This window comes from Prunus mume, linkage group LG4 (assembly GCF_029339155.1).
Source record: "Prunus mume cultivar Tortuosa linkage group LG4, ASM2933915v1, whole genome shotgun sequence".
NCBI lineage: Eukaryota > Viridiplantae > Streptophyta > Magnoliopsida > Rosales > Rosaceae > Prunus > Prunus mume.
In genome coordinates this window covers 8,273,740-8,292,011 of record NC_142701.1, presented here as the reverse complement: position 1 = coordinate 8,292,011, position 18,272 = coordinate 8,273,740, and the positions used below count along the sequence as shown (strand labels likewise).

The following is an 18,272-nucleotide window of genomic DNA, read 5'->3' as shown; positions in this document are numbered from 1 at the left end:
TGGAACTAAAAGTAGCCAAATTTTTTGGAGGTATGTGGGCAGTGAATTGCATTTTGCCAATTGTCTGACTTCGAAAAGTGAAAAAGAAACAACCAAAAAATGAAACAAATATTAAATGATAAAGAGTTCCACAAGAAGCTCAGACTTAGATAAAAGCTTTCAACAGTTTAAAGGCGGAACAATAAGCCAAAAAAGAGAACCCCAAAGCTCAAAACAGTATTCCAAGCACGAAGTAAAGAATCAATTCTTCTTCCAAGTTCTTCTTTTCATGGCTCAAAAACAGTCACTCACATTCTTTACATTATTAATTATTATTATACTAATATTTTGTCTATCATATAATCTACAAATTTACAAATATAGTGGTTGTGATCAATACACGTTAGACCAAAAGATGGGAAGCCAAGTTAGTGGCAAATAAGCTTGAGATAGGACATGTATGTCCCTTCAATTGACTATGCATAGATTCTTTTGATGCATACTCCAAAACATGCATACTCCAAAACATCTTTTGCATTGAATATTGCCAAAAGCATTCACACATATCTAATCACTACACATATACCTCTAAAAATATTTTCAGTTTCAATTTGCTTCAAAACTTTTTAATTTTTTTGGGTTTTGTTATGGGTATGGGGAAATATCGAGATATCGCAAAATATCGGGAGATATCGGCAAAATATCGAATATCGTGACTTATCGTGGACATATCATATAGGGAAGATATAACCTTATCCCCAATATCGATGTCGACAAATTCAAAATGTCGATATATCGCCAATATATCGGTGTATCGGCCGATATTTCAATCCTTGACAAAGATATCAATTTTCCCAAGTATTAATTTATTTATAAGGTGTTTGATGCTGTTTCGGATATTCTAAATAAGTTATATTGTGTTTAGTGCTCCGTCGGATAACATCGGATCGGACTAATTTTTTTAAATGCTTTGATAATTTAAGTGAAAAATAAAATTCATGTGACATAATTTTTTTTTTTACAAATTTATAAATAAACCCAATCCTAGACATGTATTTATAAAAAAAAACCCAAACACTATTTAAACATAGAAACAAACCTAAAATCAACCCCAAAATCAACAATTGTATATTTTTGGGTGTGTTTATAAATGGGTTTTGCGTGTGTGTAATGATGGGTTTTGGGTGTGTTTATAAAGCGTTTTGGGTGTTGGGTTTTTTTATAATTTCAGCCTCCATTTTGGGTGTTTTAGTGAAACTCCCTTTTTTTGTGTGCAAGATTTGCTAAAATATGAATATGGTTTGAATGTATTAGGTTGAGTTTTATTCTTCTCCATAAGGAGGTATATATAAGAGTTTACACGAGGGTCTTACAAGGAATTAGATACAATAAAGAATTAGGAAAGTATCTCGTAATTGTACAATGATTTATCATTTATATAAAAAATAGGAAAGTAAATCCCTTAATTAATCAAGGAAGTAAATCTCCTTGATTAATTAGGAGATTCACGTCAATACTCCTCCTCAAGTTAGTACATATATGTCACCAATGCCCAACTTGATAAGTGAGTCATGAAATACTCTTCCACAAACAGCTTTGGTTAATATATCTGCCAGTTGATCTTCTGATTTACTTAATAGTAAGCGTTTAATGATCTTTTTCTCAATTTTGATTAAAAAATGTGTCTGGTATAAAACTGCAGAAAAAATATGGTTAGCTTTAAATTTCTAGGTCTCAAATTCTCACGCTTCTCTAGATCAATGTCAGAAAAAACATGTGGTGGGTTTTTGGTTGAGAGATCAAAGAAGGAGAGAGCAGTTGGAGAACGTGAAGGGTTTTTTCATGGAGGATGGGTTCAACTCTTCAACTAATTAATGATGTGTTTGTGTCCAAGAAAGGTTCAACTAATTGTCTTCTTTACCTGGTACAGACAATTGTCTCAAGAAAGGTTCAACTAATATTGGAAGTAAGCTTTTTGTGACCAAGAAAGGTTTGACTGGAAATTATACGCAAAGGTCCAATTCCCCGCCTCCCCCGCCCAAAGCAGCACCAACACCAAAGCAGACACCAACAATCACTGATATACTCGAGAAATCTCCTCCGAGCACTCGATACATATCTTCAGCCTGAGGGAGAAAGTGGACAATGGAATAATAGAGCAGTGTAAATGTGTGATATAAACTATTGTCTTTTGAATTTCCAAGTTTCTGTCGAGAGTTCAGAGAACACACAGGCAATGTGCAAGAGTCAACACCAACATTAATTAGTCTTCCAAGTTGATCATCAGTACGTAATTTCAATTTCAAGGTGTGTTTAATTAGCTTGAGGTCTTGTTTGTGCTGCAGCCATGTTTAATAAAGTTAATTCATAGCGTATGTATATATATATATGCACATGTCACTACGTTCATACCAGTATTAGTGTCCTTTCACAGGGACATGACATTGACTATATTAATATTATATTAAGCCCAATTATTTACTCTAAAACTAAAAAAAGAAAACTTAATAAGGAACCAATTTTTTTTTTTTTTAAAGTTAAACCAGTTAATAAAAGTAACTTGGTAGATGGGTCAAATTTGTTCAGCTTCATCTCATTGTGCTGTGTGTGTGATATGAATAAACTACCATGTTCGATAAAAACAAAAGACGAAGTATTAGGTACTTTTCACAGGGACATGGCATTGATACATCTGATCAACTTTTGTACGTAGTATTTCTAGTCTCTTTTTTAGTATACTAAGAGCACTTCTAACAGTTTGCCCTTTGCTATGACAAAGGGAGTTAGGGCAGCCACTATTTATGTGAATAGTGGCTGCCCTTACAAAAAGCAATGTGTGTTTCCACTAGTTGCCATGTCAAAGGGCAAATACTATTCATTTTTTTTGTTTTTTTCAGATTTTTTTACCTAAACAATTAATTTGGATAATATTTTCGGTTTAGATTTTTGGGTTCGTACGTGCTTATTATAAAATTCATATATCATGATTGGAAATTTTTTTTGGATAAATAAAACTTGAAAGTGAACAAAATATTAAATAGAAAGTGAACAATAGTTGAAGGAGACAAAAATGTATGAGGATTTGGTATTAAAAGTGAAAAGTATTGGTTGGTATTTATAGAAAAAAAAAAATTCATTAATTTAGGGGTTTTTTTTAATTATTTCATTGCACAAAATTCGCTATACTTGGATTGGAGGAAAATCCGATCGAGAACCTGATGGACGCCACGTGGCTTACGGCTAATAGCGGCGTAGCCCGGACGTCATCCAAAACTCGCGGCCTAGTCATTGGGGTCCACATTGCCTGGTTCCGCCACCTCATTGCCTTTGGAATCGCTTTTTGGCCCAACCCCTCCCCGGTCCGCGCCCCAACGTTGTCGGAATTGCTCTAAGGTTGACGTGTGATAAGATCCTACAAGTCTTAGGCGCTCTTGCCAAGCCGGGCTTAGATCATGTTCGGTACCTGGAGGTTGGCCCTGAGCAAAAGGGCACGAGCCCCAAATTGCGATTCGGCAAAGATGCAAGCAAGTGGGTCTCGACAAACCGTCGAGCAAGCCCACGAGCAAATCCAACCCGTCGTTGCTGGCAATGATGTAATCTTGGCCGACGCCGAAATAATTTAAAGAATAAAAAAGAAAAAAAAACCAAAAAATTTAGAATACTTTTTTTTTCTTTAATTTGCAAGGGCTAACACTATTCATATGAATAGTAATAGTCATTGCCTTGTCCTAGCCATTTGCCATGACAAATGGGTGGAAGTAATCTTAGTGTACTATACATTTACACTTGTCATATATGCTTTGAAACCAAAAAACATGCAATAATTGCATGTATTCTTCTGTTAAAATGTATATGCTATAATATTAGGTTCCAAAATGACGAATTTTTAATTATTAAGGGCATTGTTATTTGTATAATCTTTACTGACCACCTTATTGACCATCTCTCTAATATATGTGAGTCCCATATATATACTCGTGGAGCTCACCTCTATTAGAGAGGTTAAAGTGGTCTATGAAGGTGGTACAAATAGCATTATTGAACTATTAAGCCTATCCGTCGGCAAATATTTCTATTCTGTTTGTGTACAAATTTGTATGTGCGTGTGTAATTGCTCAATCTTGAAAGATGATGGTGAAGTCATTTTATTTTGTGGGAGATTCGAGCTTCTCGAAATTGGCAGTTTGCAGTAGGATCTGCAGTGATGAGAACTAAGTTTAGGAAACACATTAATTACTTCATAACTCCCCAATTATTATTCCTTGTAAGCTTTGATGTGATATGATCCTGCAAGTCTTACGACCGCCCTTGACTTCTAAGTACACCAACTACCAGCATCGTGATTCCTATACCTAATACAAATAAGTTAGTACTGTAGTACATAAATTGGTCTATAAATAACTTCATTTCAATTCGATTCCATGAATTCTAGCCAGCTAGGGACACATATATATGCTTCAATGATGAGAGGCACGTTCATAATAATCCTTATGTTTGCTGTGGGAACTTGGATCAGTTCTGCTCATGCAAGGGCTTTGATAGGTAAATTGTCATATACGATTTGATGCTAAAAAACATGCAATAATTGTATGGTTCTTCTGTTAAATATACTTTTTGTGATATTTTAACTATTTCCCGTGGACTGACAGATTTAAAACTTAAAAACATGCACGTTGCCAAGAATAAAATCAAAAAGTCGTAAAAATTGATTAAAACTGTTGTGAGTCAAAGCAAATGTTGAAAATAACAGGCGGGTGTAAGGGCGTCTACATCCAGAAAAATAAAAATTAAAGAACATTCCGTTTACACTGGCAATCTATATTTATCTAGAAACCATAAACTAAAATTATCTACTGATCTGCATTTACATGTGTGCATGTTGCAGGAACTAATCCAAGGGATCAATCCATGAGGATAATCATGTTTGGAAGGTCCTCAACCTCTGCTGCTCCTTCGCTTCCACACAAATCGCGGCCACCTCTACATTTTGGTCGTACACCTACAGACGCAGGATGTCCACCTAGGCCACCACTACATTTTGGTCCTACACCTCCAGACGCAGGATGTCCACCTAAACCGTCTCCTGGGCCACCGAAATACCATGGTATTGTAACTGGTGGTGGTAGTCTGCGAGTGTCCAATGTGGCTTCATTTTGAACATCAAAATCAAGCCGTTCATAGATGATGAGGGTGGGCCGTACACCTTCTATTATGTATTTGCTGCTTTAATTAGAATAAGGACTAAGCTCTTTTATAATTAACTTTAATTAGAATCTTGTGTAGCTTAATCATCCAGTGTCACTTTGAATGCTAAAGCCATTCATGAACATGTCCCCGTTCCAAGATCAGTTTCCTTCTTCCTCATACGGAATATTCTTTCTGTTAACCAAGACTTAGTGTAAATTACTCAAATGATCCTCAAATTTGTACTCGATTTATATTTTGGTCCATAAATTAAATTATTAGTCCAAATGATACATAAACTCTATTTTAATCGCCCATTTGATCCAACCGTTACATTCGATCAATGTTGATGTTAAATATGAGGGCAAATTGGTCATTTCGTACGTTAAAAATAAATAAATACTAAAAAATAAATAAAAACTCCCTCCCTCAAGCTCCAACCCCAAAACCATCCCACAACCACTCTCCACCCAAACCCATCTAACAACCACCCTCCATCCCAGGCCATTAATGTGAAAATGCTGCAGATAGACAAAACAGACCCATAAAAGGCAAAAAGCTCCAGAAGACAACTTCAAGACTGGTCCAAAAATGTATGAAGATACAGTAGGCTGCAACTTTGACCAAAACTCCATGCCAGAATCAGCAGAAAGTGTCCGCCACCTCCACCACAATTTGTCATGCCTTCTCCCTCAGAAACCCACAACAACAACAACAACACCTTTATTGCTGTTGCAGAAAACTTGAGACTCTCCATGGAAGAGCTCTCCTACCCTCATCAACAAGATCATCATGCTACCATGGAAATTGAGCTCCAAAATGAACTTGGGTTCAATCCATACAGCACCAATACTGACCAGAACAACAACAGCAGCCATTTGGTTTCCTTTGAGCAACAAACCAATTGGGACAATATTCATGGTGTCCATGATCAGATGCAGCAACAATTGCAAGATGGTCACCCTACACCTACACCTAACCTTCTCAACCTTTTCAGCTTACCTAGATGCTCACCCTCCTCTGTTCTCCAAAACTCGTCCATTACCTTCACAAACCCCAACCCGAAAAGCTCGAATTTTCCGAACTCTTTGGGGTTCCTCGGAGATGTCCATGGTGGGATTGACACCCACTACAAAAAAAAAGGGTCATTACCGACCAACATTCTCCGAGGGCCCCGAAATTTCCTCAGTAAAAGTGTTTTTTCCGACCAAAAAATGTTGTCCGTTGGAAATATGTCACGAGCCTGAAATTTATTTCTGACAAAGGAAATACCCTCGGAAAAAGTCTCTATTGTCGTCGGAAATGTAATTTATTTGGTGGGAAGACTTGGCGCCAACTTTATTAACGACCAAAAGTACATTTGACGGAAATAGGATGATTATTTCTGACAGCTTTCTCTTTCCGTCGGGAACTGTTTGACTATTTCCGAGGGGCTTCTTATTCCGTTGAAATTGCTTGAACATTTCCGAGGGGTTCTCCTTTCGTCTAAATTGTTTGACTACTTTCGAGGAGAAATATGTCCTCTCGGAAAAACGTTTGAATGTCAATTTCCCATTATAATAAATTAAAAAAAATTTGATTGATAATATTGTTAGCTAGGGAAGAAAACATATTTTTTTTAAAGAGAATTTGGTTATCATGTAGACCCAACAAACCCGATGCCAATATATATGGTAGTTGGTGGGGGCTGTGTTCCATGGGGGGTTGGTACAGTTTCATTCGCAAGTCTCTACACAAAACAAAACAAAGGCATTATCTGCATATGAAATGAAACCCAAATTAAAAATCAAAATGATATGAAAATTATAATTTGATGCACAAACCAAAGCTCTCTGTAGTGATATGCAGTTCTTATTTGAACCTATCAACTTTTTGGCCCCTCCCCCACAAAAAAGAAGAGCCTAGCTAGCTGTGAATTTCCCATTAGAATAAGTAAAAAAAAAATATTGATAATAACCAATCACACTCCAAAATAAATAACTAAAAATAGCCAATCCAAAAAAAATAAGCAATCACAATTACATGGCAACTCATCCCATAGTTGTAAGTTGAACACATCGATCCCTTCTTCAATCAATTTCATTGTCTTCAACATCATTTTGGATGGCATGCATGCTTTCAATTTGAGTCTTTACTTCTTGGTATGGCTCAATCTCATCATTAGTCGTCTCATAAGCATTTCTTGGATTTGTTTCCACGACAAAACTCCAAATTTTATTTTTAACCCCCTTCACATAAAAAACTTGGGTCGCTTGGCTTGCTAGTACGAATGGCTCTTGAGTATTTAGCTTGCGTGTTGTATTAACAGTGATTATTCCATAACGATCTATCTTGTAACCTGTTCCTTTTCGTGCCGTGTCATACCAATCACAATTGAAAAATACAACTCTATTTCCTTCTGTATAACGGAGCTCAACAATATCTACTAAGGTTCCATACCAAGGCACATCGTCAATCTGATTCTCCCCCTTAACCATAACTCCACTATTTTGTGTTTTTTTATTCTCATCACGCTGCAATGTATGAAATCTAAAACCACTAATATAATAACCAGGATAATAAGTTACTCGCCTTTCAGGACCTCGAGCCAAAGAAAGCATTTGCTTACTAACTTTACCATCGTTGTATAGTTCTGTGACCTGCATAGAAAGGAAAAAATATTTTTAAATAAACATCTATGACAATCAATAATTTTTTGAATACAATATTATCCATACCCTTTTAGAAATCCAGTTTGAAAATTGAAGTCTATGTGACTCCTCCACATTATCAGCACTAGACTGGATTAGAATGTTCTTATGTTCTCTGCATACATAACAAATGATTATATTCAAATTAATACAGTGACATATTACATCTAAATAAATAGTAACTTATTAAATACACTTAGAAATTATAGTGTTTAAGAATTCTTACTGGACAAATGGAAAAGCTTCATCACAATTTTGCAGGACATAATGAGTGGCAGCCTTATGAAGTTCGATGCTCATCTCTCTAAGTACACCTTTCCCAAAAGCTCGACCAGGTGTTGAGAAAATAGATAACGGAGATGTATCATATGACGGTTGACCTCCATCGTCGTTTCTATCTCTTTTATTAAACTTAGTTTCAACTCGATGCAAATAGCGAGAGCAAAATATTAAACACTCATCTCCCAAGACACCTTCGGCAATAGACCCTTCTGGATGAGCCTTATTACGAACATAAGTCTTTAGCTTATGCAAATACCTAATTACGTTATAAATACCAAAATTAGAGAATCATACATCAGCAGTTAAACAAATCATGAATAAAATTAATATTTAAACATTGAGATTACCTTTCCACAGGATACATCCACCTGAATTGTACTGGACCGGCCACTTTTGCCTCCCATGCCAAGTGACAAGTTAGGTGAATCATGATGTCAAAAAAAGCAGGAGGGAATATTTTTTCCAACTTGCATAGAGTTATGACAATTTGATTGTCAAGAAGATTCAAGTCATCTTCTCTTAAAACTTTAGCACACAATTCCTTGAAAAAGTACGATAATTCAATTAAAGGCTCACTTACATCTTTGGGCAATAAATCTCGCACCACAAACGGAAGTAATCTCTCTAAGAACACATGACAATCATGAGTTTTCATACCAGAAAAATGGGTATTGATATAGATATAGAAAAATGGGTATTGATATAGAAAAATGGGTATTGGGTATTAGCATACCTTTAGCAAATTGTTTGAACGGACAGCATGCAATTTCCTCTTAAATTGTTTGAAACTCTTTCAAAAGAGGAAATTATCTATGGCAGCCTTTAGCATACCTTTAGCAAATTGTCTTCCAGAAAGATAGAAATCAATACCCATGTATGGTGATACTGACATGGGTACTCATGGAAATCAGTACCTATTTAGTTTGAACGGGTGAAGCAAATTGTTTTCTCTACCTAGTTTTTCCTTTTTGGATGAATTTTTTTTTAAGTATTATTTCTGATTTATGTTTTTTTTTTAAAATTATGACATGGGTTCTTTTGTGATTATAAATTGCAGCCATGGCAAAAAAGAAAAAGAGCAATAATAGAGCATCACATGATCGTGAAATGCAAGAGACAAATCAAACATGTATGAGTTATTTGTGTCGTATTATCGATTAAATTCTTGTTTCTATTATTTTTTATAGTTGTATTTCTATTATATGAGTTTTTAATTTTTCAATTATGTTTTGTGTTTGTATTTCTCTTACAAATGTTAGCCGTGGCAAGAAATGGAAAGAGTCAAGATAGAGCATCAGGCACTGCACATCCTCAGTCATCTAGACTCTCCTTAGATTGCCATATTTCCAATGAGTCATCACATGATAACGAAATGCAAGAAACATGTATGATTTATTTTGAATTTTGAATTTTCTTTGGTGTGTATATATATATATATATTTCAATTATATGATTAGTTCTCAATTAATTTCCAATTTTTTGCTCTATTATAAATTGTAGCCAGGGCAAGAAAGAGAAAGAATTAGAATAAAGCATCCGACATTACACATCCTCAGTCATCTAGACCTTCCTTAGACCAACATGTGCCATCACATGATAATGAAATGGAAGACATGCCTCTTGAAACCGAACCATCAAATGAAGAAGGTAATTTTATTTATTTATATATATATATGAGGTTTAAACTGAACCTTCACATGATAATTTTTTTTATTTTTTATTTATATATGATCCTATAGCTAGTTTTTTTTTACCTTGTACTTCAAATATATATATATATATATATATATTAGGTTCAACTGTTGGAATAAAAAAAGGTAGAGGGAAGGCTAAGGGTAAAGATGGAAATGACACTCCAATTGTAATATGTAGAGGAAGGTAATGTATAAGGCCTACAAAGTTAGCCATTTCTCGTGTAGATTCATTTTTATTTATTTATTTAAATTCGGTTTAAATTTTCAGGATTATAACCACTGGAGCTGTGCGAACTATAGGAGTGCTTTTTTATCAGGCTATCGATGGAGCATGGCCAACATTTAAAACATTTTCATCAACTCAAATGGATTTACTGTATGATCGCTTTAACACAACAGGATATACACACACGTGCTCAGAAGAAGAGATGAGGGAGGCATTCGAACAATATATTAAATTGCGATATTCCGATTGGATGTCCGCATTGAGAAATAGCGTTTTTAAGAAATACAAGACTACTGGTGATAGATACACTCATTGCCCATTAGAGATATCTCAAGATGTTTGGTCTATACTAGTTGATCATTGGTTGCAGCCTACATGGCAGGTAAAAACTCAATTTAAAATAATATTGTTATGACTAGCTAGTGTGTGCTTTGTTTTATTTATAGATGCCTTATATGGGTTCACTAAGTTGATATTAGGTTATGATTTACTTTTTTCATGTAGGATAAAAGTAAAAGAAACAAGTCTAATAGGGTGAAATCCACAGTTGTGCATACCACAGGTTCTGTTCCAATGGAAAAGTACAGAAAAGATGAGGTAAAAATATCCATTTGGTTGTTGCTTTTTGTTGACTGTTCCTTTTGTGGTTATTTCCAAATTTGGTCCTAACAAACTTCATTGTTTAAATCTTAATAGCTTGATCGAACTAGAATTGAACCGAGTCCAATTGATTGTTTCAAAAAGTTCCATGTAAGTAAGCCTAAGAATGGAGGAGAAGAAAGTTGGCCAAGTGAAAAGGCTAAAGAACTTTTTGTACGTTGCCCCTACTTTGTTTCTCTTTTTCTTTTTCTTTTTAAAATTTTTTTTATTCACATGACATTTTTTTTATATCCATGTTTATATTTCTACTATTTCATTGAAGGAAAAAATGGAGAATAAAAAGGTTGCTGCAACGGAAGACGAGAATGAAGTAGATGATTGGGATATATACAAGGAGGTTATTGGTGGGCCAAGTCACGGTCGTATCCTTGGCTTAGGTGGTGGCTATAGTACAAAAGATGTGTATCCCTCAGATGACCAAGGTTGTAATAAACGTATATGCTTAGAACGTGAAGAAGAGCATGAGAAATTAAAGGAGGAAGTGAAGGACTTGAAAAGTGTGCTGTATGAATTGAAAGATCTAGTTCAAAGTATGAGGGAAAACAACTCAAATACATATGCACGCTCAAGACAATCTGCTTTAATGGTGAACTCTTTTCTTTCTCATTTCAATATTTTGCTCACTGTTAAATATTGTATTTGTTATTTTTATTCTCAAATGATTTATGTCTTATTAATTATTATCTTTTATTCGACAGGACAATGTAAAAAGTTGTTCAAATGCTCACCTCGAAGACGAGTAGTGCAACATCAATTGTATTTTGCTACAATATGTATTTTGATTTTCAAAGTTTTGATATATTTGCGGATTGCTTATATGTTTTAAGGATGATGGGGATTGTTTATGTTTTAACTATTTAGAATAATTTTAATTGAATGCATAAAATTTTAGTACAGTATGGTGTCGTATGATTTTTTTTATTATTATTACCAATTAAATATGGATGATTAGAAAACTATTTCTAGCAAATATTATAATTCAAATTTCTTTTTATTAATTTTTTTTATAAAATAATTACATTTTTCGATCGCATTTCCCTCTCGGTAATGCATATTTCCAACAAACACTTTATCATCGGAAATAGTTTCCGACAATAATTGCCTATTTCCGACAAAATTCCCCACGACATAATCGGGTCGAAACAATTATATTTCCGACCACTTGTTGGTCGAAAATATTTTCCGACAGGATTAATCTATTTACGACAAACTTTGCGACGAATAAATATGGTTGGAAATATATATTTCCGACGTAACTTGCCCATCGAAAATATATTTTTATACTCTTTTCCGACGAGCTATTATATATTTTCTATAAACTCTTTTGGTCGGTAATGATAATTGCGACGAAATCTAGCCCTCACAAATAATATATCATTGTCGGAAAAAGTATTTCTGACGACACTCATTGGTTGAAAATATGAATTCACAAAAACAAAAATCACGATAAAAGAACTATTTCCGACAATCAAATAAGTAATTACAACCACATGTACGGTTGGAAATAAATATGTAGGGTCGTTTTAAAAATTCATTTCCGATAGAAATTTAAGCAATAGCTACGAAGCATGGGCATCGGAAATACATTATTTCCGACGGAATGGTCGGAAATGAAGTATTTGCAACCGAGCTTTTAGCGACGACTGCCAACGAACTTTTGCCTTGAAAAAGATATTTTCGGCAAAAGCCCTTTGCAAAGACAAAGGGCTTTTGTTTTGTAGTGACCCCGCCAGGGATAGCGAGTTCGGTTCTCTATGACCCACTTTTGCATTTGAACCTGCCTCCACAGCCACCATTGTTCAGGGAATTGCTTCAGTCCTTGCCACATGGATACAGCTTGCCAGGCTCAAGAAATGGGTCTTTGTTTACTAGTGGTGGGGATGAGGGAGAGGGGATTGGAGGAGGGGTTTACTCAGATGGGATTAATAATGGGAGGCAATTTGAGAATGGGGTGTTGGAGTTCTCCAGAGAAATGGGTTCTATTGGAAGAGGAAGAGACATCAAAGGGACCAAACACTTTTTTTTTCTCTTTTTCTTCAATTATTTTCTAATTTTGTATTTATTTTAACCCTATTTTATTTGTTAATTATGAAAAGTCGTATTTGCCTCTAAAATTTGGTTACATTTAACAGAAAATGTAACGGTTGGATAAAATGGGCGATTAAAATAGAGTTTATGTACCATTTGCACTAATAATTTAATTTATGGACCAAAATGTAAATCGAGTACAAGTTTGATGACCATTTGAGTAATTTATCCCCATGGACTTATATAGCTAACTAAACGTACATTGCATCTTCACTAACCTCAGCATACTGTTAATATCCCACCTTAATCGCATGAACGAGATCCCAATGGTCCATGTATGTGTTTGCTAAACTTGCTGCATCAGTTATTTTTGTATTAGGGCTTATATATGATTTGTGACCCCAAAAAAAAAACAAAAAGTTAATATCTTTACATGCTTATATATGGAGGTGTGTAAAAAATGACGAGAAGAAAATTGACTTATCTGATTGCTTTGTTCTTGACGCACAAATTGATGTAAATAAAACCCCAGCCATTAATTGGACATCAAATGTGAAGAGAAACAAGATCTCACTTTGTGTTTCTACTAATAATCATAAAAAAAACATATTATAAAAAAAATTAGAAATAAAAAAACAGAAGAAAAAAATACCAAAAGGAAAAAATTGAGTGAATGTGGACTTTCTTTATATTAAATTATTAATAATACTGATTGCACTTTGGCAGCAGGTTCCATAGAATATAAGGCTTTATCTCAATTTTTTTTTGCCCGGGTCCAAAATGATATCGTGTACTTTATAAAATAAAAAATAAAAATACATAGTGTTGATGTGTAAATGGTTTTATTGATTTTGACAAGACCCAACCCAAATTCCACCTTGGAATTTGTCTTGAATCCTGTGCATGTCCAACACCTGTTAGGTGTCGGACACACAACAAATTTGCCCTATAAACTAAAACTCGAAAATTCTTTTAAGGTTTGACTTCTGCCAAAAATTCGGCAAAGTGTCTCCTGTAAATTGCTCGTTTTCCAAAATTTACACATGTACAAAAATGCAACTCATATATCCACAATCATTCAGCATGCACAATGTTAGAACACACACAATTCACATTAAATTTGTGTGGCCTCAGGCCTTACAAAAATCCTAGGACAAGATCAGAGCCTACAAATTAGTTTAATTTACAAAAATTACACGGTTACAGTACGATTGCCTAAATAAAGGAAGTGGTGGATGAGTGGTGGGTGATGATTACCCGATGGTGATGCTCCTATACTCGCTTACTGCCTGAGGGAGCAAAACATTAAAATTGTAAGTGGACAAAAGAAAGTTTTGCAAAGTATAATATCAACATACTACCACCACTGTTAAGACCATTTGAAAAATCATTTAATCCATGTTCTATATTTGTACAAAAATCAAGCATGCATATTTATATTCATATAACCGTTCATACATTCAATCAATTCATCAAAACTATTTGAAAGCATTGAAAAATAATAATTCCTTTCCACCTAGGTGTACCCTTTATAAATCCGTCAATTCCATGGTTTTTATTTATTTATTTTCCACATTATACAATCAATTCCAAGTGTCACAAAAGTGACACTTCCTCGCAGAACTCGAGAAACACAAAGTTAACCTAAGCGGCATTCCTCGCAGAACTCAGGAAACACTTGGTCAACCTGAGCAGCATTCCTCGCTCCTCACGGTCTAGTTATACCTAGGACTCGTGGGCCAAATGCCAAATGCGCGCTGACTCAACCGACGACAACTAGGATGTCTGTGGACATCATTATATCTGAAGGCAACAGTTACCTATGGTGGTTTAAAAACCTTTCCTGGAAAATTATAATACTATTCCTCACTCAATCCTTAAATCCTGTTACCATTTCATTTTCTACTTTCCAAGCCATTCACATTTAATCATAAACAAAATTTTATAAAAGTATTTGAATTCAAGCTGTATGCTTGGAAAGCAAAAACCATAAATAATTCATTAATAATCAATTAATAAAACTTTTACTGCATAAATTCATTTATAAAACAAACATCCACTCACTGTGCGTTCGAGCTAGCCTGATCCTTCGAGGGTCCTTCCTGCAGGTTTGTTGGAGCCCGAGTACCTATTTAAGCGATTAAAATATTTAATTAATAAAATAGCTCAATCACAAATATTTAATCAAAACTCTGATAACCGGCCTTAAAGTGCAGGTGCGCAACTCAAGAAAGTTCCTAGGCCCATTTTCAATAGTTCTGACAATTAGAATGATCTGAAAAGACCAAGATGAAATATACGATTAAATTCTTATGTTGGTCAACCCGGTCCTCTGTGGGATCCACAACCTTCGATTAATAATCCAAAAGTTCCTATGGGTTCAACAAAATTTACTAAACACGTTCTGCAAGTTTGGTCCAGATCGAGCGGTCACCATTTTACGTAATTTTTGAACAATTGAATCCAAGCATTCGGGACTTCGATTCTCTATCCGTGAGTTCCTACACGATCCTAGAGGTTCCTAGATCAACATATCTGGAAATGGAGTCGATCCAAAGGTCCGAACATATTGAACCTTGATAGCGCATAATAAGTAAAACCCGTTCAACCATAAAACGATAACCAAATTTGAATCCGAGCATACCATTGTGCTCAGGACGACATGGGGGTCATTTTTGGACAAAATGGGTAGGGGTGGCAATTTTCTACACGACCTGTTACATGACTCGAAACCCGCACGGAAAAAACACGACTCGAACCCACACGATTAATAATTGGGTAATTTTCGGGTCAACCCGTTTTGACCCATTTATTAAACGGGTGGATTTCGGGTCAAACCACCAACCCGTTAAAATATAGAGAAATAGAGACTTCAAAACACACATATGCGGTTTTGAACCCCCTCCATCCTCATTACTCTCCAACACCTTATCCACTATGCTAGATACAACTTTGTGATTATATACTATGCCTTTTGATATGTATAATGTTTCTTTTTCTTCTTTTGTTTTTCTTTCTTTTCCGTCTATCTTCTCCTCTCTCTTTTTTAATTTCTTTTCCTTCTCTCTTTTCTCCTCTCTTATTTTTTTTCTTTCTTTTCCTTCTCTTTAGTTTTCTCTCCTCTCTTTTTTATTTTTATTTCTTTCCTTCTCTCTCTCTCTCTCTCTCTTCTTTTTTTGTTTTCCTTCTCTCTTCTCTCCTCTCTCTATCTTTTTTTTTCTTTTTTTTCCCTTATACTTTCTCTCCTCTCTCTGTTTTTTTATTTAAATTTTTTCAGTTGTGACTTTTGTAACATGCATGTTATTATTTATCAATCCGTTACACGACTTGAAATCCGCACGATAAAAGACGACCAGAACCCGACACGACACGTTTATTAAATGGGTTGGGTTATGGTTGAGCATTCTTGACACATTTAATATCCTGACACGACACGAACCCGACACAATCCGACCCATTGCCAGCCCTAAAAATGGGCGACCCATACCAGAAGCGCGGGCAGCGCGTAGATGTCTTGAGAAAATTTTGGCGACCAAAAAATTCTCAAAACACCTAACAATACATATACTTACGTGATCAGGACAACTAGTCGAGCTTCCCAAAATTGGCCATGCAGTTTGCAGTAGGATATGCTGATGAGAACTAAGTTTAGGAAACACATTAATTACTTCATAACTCCCCTAATTATTACTCCTTGTAAGCTTTGATGTGATATGATCCTACAAGTCTTACGACCGCCCTTGACTGCTAAGTACACCAACTACCAGCATCGTGATTCCTATACCTAATACAAATAGTACTGTAGTACATAAATTGGTCTATAAATAACTTCATTTCAATTCGATTCCATGAATTATAGCCAGCTAGGGACACATGTATATGCTTCAATGATGAGAGGCACGTTCATAATTATCCTTATGTTTGCTGTGGGAACTTGGATCAGTTCTGCTCATGCAAGGGCTTTGATAGGTAAATTATCATGTATGCTTTGATACCAAAAAACATGCAATAATTGTATGTGTTCTTCTGTTAAATATATTTTTTGTAACCATGCATTATTCAGCTTCGGAGCTCTTACAAAGCCATTTTTATGATGTTTTAATAACAGCTTCCAAATAATATTCCTTCACAGCTGTTTCTGCACTGTACAGATATGTACTATGTATGTCTTTCAGTTGTCCAAAAAAAAAAAAAAAAAAAGGGGGTTCATGGGAGATAGGCCCTTATTTTGAAGGGAAAAAGTCAAATTTACTATTAAAAAAAACATCTGGTCTTTCATTTAGCTGTGCTCGCTAGTTGTCCACAATTTAAGTGTCAACCAAAAAGTCAATTTTCTAAAATAATTCATGCTGTCATCATATGATGAAACAATTTAATCGATAATCATCATCATCATCATCAATCCTTATCCCCATCATCATTATATCAACAGAAAAACAACAATATACTATGACACTTGCAGATCACATATAATTGATAGATTTGTTTTTGTTGATGCCCACCATTTTTTATTGTGTGTATATTCAGACCAAAGTTCTTCCAAGCATCCCATGTCTTCTTTCCTTGGTACAGAAAATATTGGAAGTAAGTTTTTCGTGACCAAGACAGGTTTGAATGGAAATTATAACCGAAGGTCCAAATCCCCGCCCCCTCCGCCCAAAGCAGCACCAACCCCAAAGCAAACACCAACGATCACCAATATACTCGAGAAATCTCCTCCGAGAAGTCGATACATATCTTCAGCCTGAGGGAGATAGTAGACGATGATGGAATAATGGAGTCAGTGTAAATGTGTGATATAAATTAGTCTTCCAAGTTGATCAGTACTTAATTTCAATTTTAAGGTGTGTTTAATTAGCTTGAGGTCTTGTTTGTGCTTCGGCCATGTTTCATAAAGTTAATTCCTAAACCTCGCTGAGTTTAATTCATGGCGCATGTATATATCCACATGTTACTACGTTCATATCAGTTTTAAGTAGGTTATACAAAAATACTGAGTTGGAGAGGAAGCAACAAACTGCCATTTTTACTTCAAACCCACGATTTATTTTTGAGCAAGTGAAATAGATCAAGTCAAATTTTAAATATGTTAATGAAATTAACTTGGTGGATGGGTCAAATTTGTTCAGCTTCATCTCATTGTGTTGTGTTTGTGATATGCATAAACTACTCTGCTCTATAAAAACAGGAGACAAAAAGTTTTAGTGTCTTTTCACTGGGACATGATGACATTGACATATGTGATAAACTTTTGTAGTATTTCGAGTCTTACCCTGGCTGACCCTGGCACGGGTAAGATCCTACAAGTCTTAGGAACGCCCTTGACTGCTAAGTTTACCTACTACCAGCCAGTTAGTGTTCTATACATTTACATTGGTCTATATAGCCCAATATTTCAATGAATTCTAGGTAGCTAGGGAAACAGGAATGCTTCAATGATGAGAGGCCTTTGATAGGTAAATTATCATATATGCCTTGATACCAAAAAAACATGCAATTATATGTTAAAATGTATATGCTGTAACCATA

The 18,272-nt window shown here is 35.1% G+C and overlaps 1 long non-coding RNA gene across 1 annotated transcript; it reads left to right on the top strand.

The window, feature by feature from the left end:
• Positions 1-16,581: 16,581 nt before the first annotated feature.
• LOC103328224 (uncharacterized) lies at positions 16,582-17,671 on the top strand. Its single transcript, XR_513847.2, has 2 exons — positions 16,582-16,712; positions 17,271-17,671. It is a non-coding gene; the product is annotated as an uncharacterized LOC103328224 (long non-coding RNA).
• The last annotated feature ends 601 nt before the right edge of the window (positions 17,672-18,272 follow it).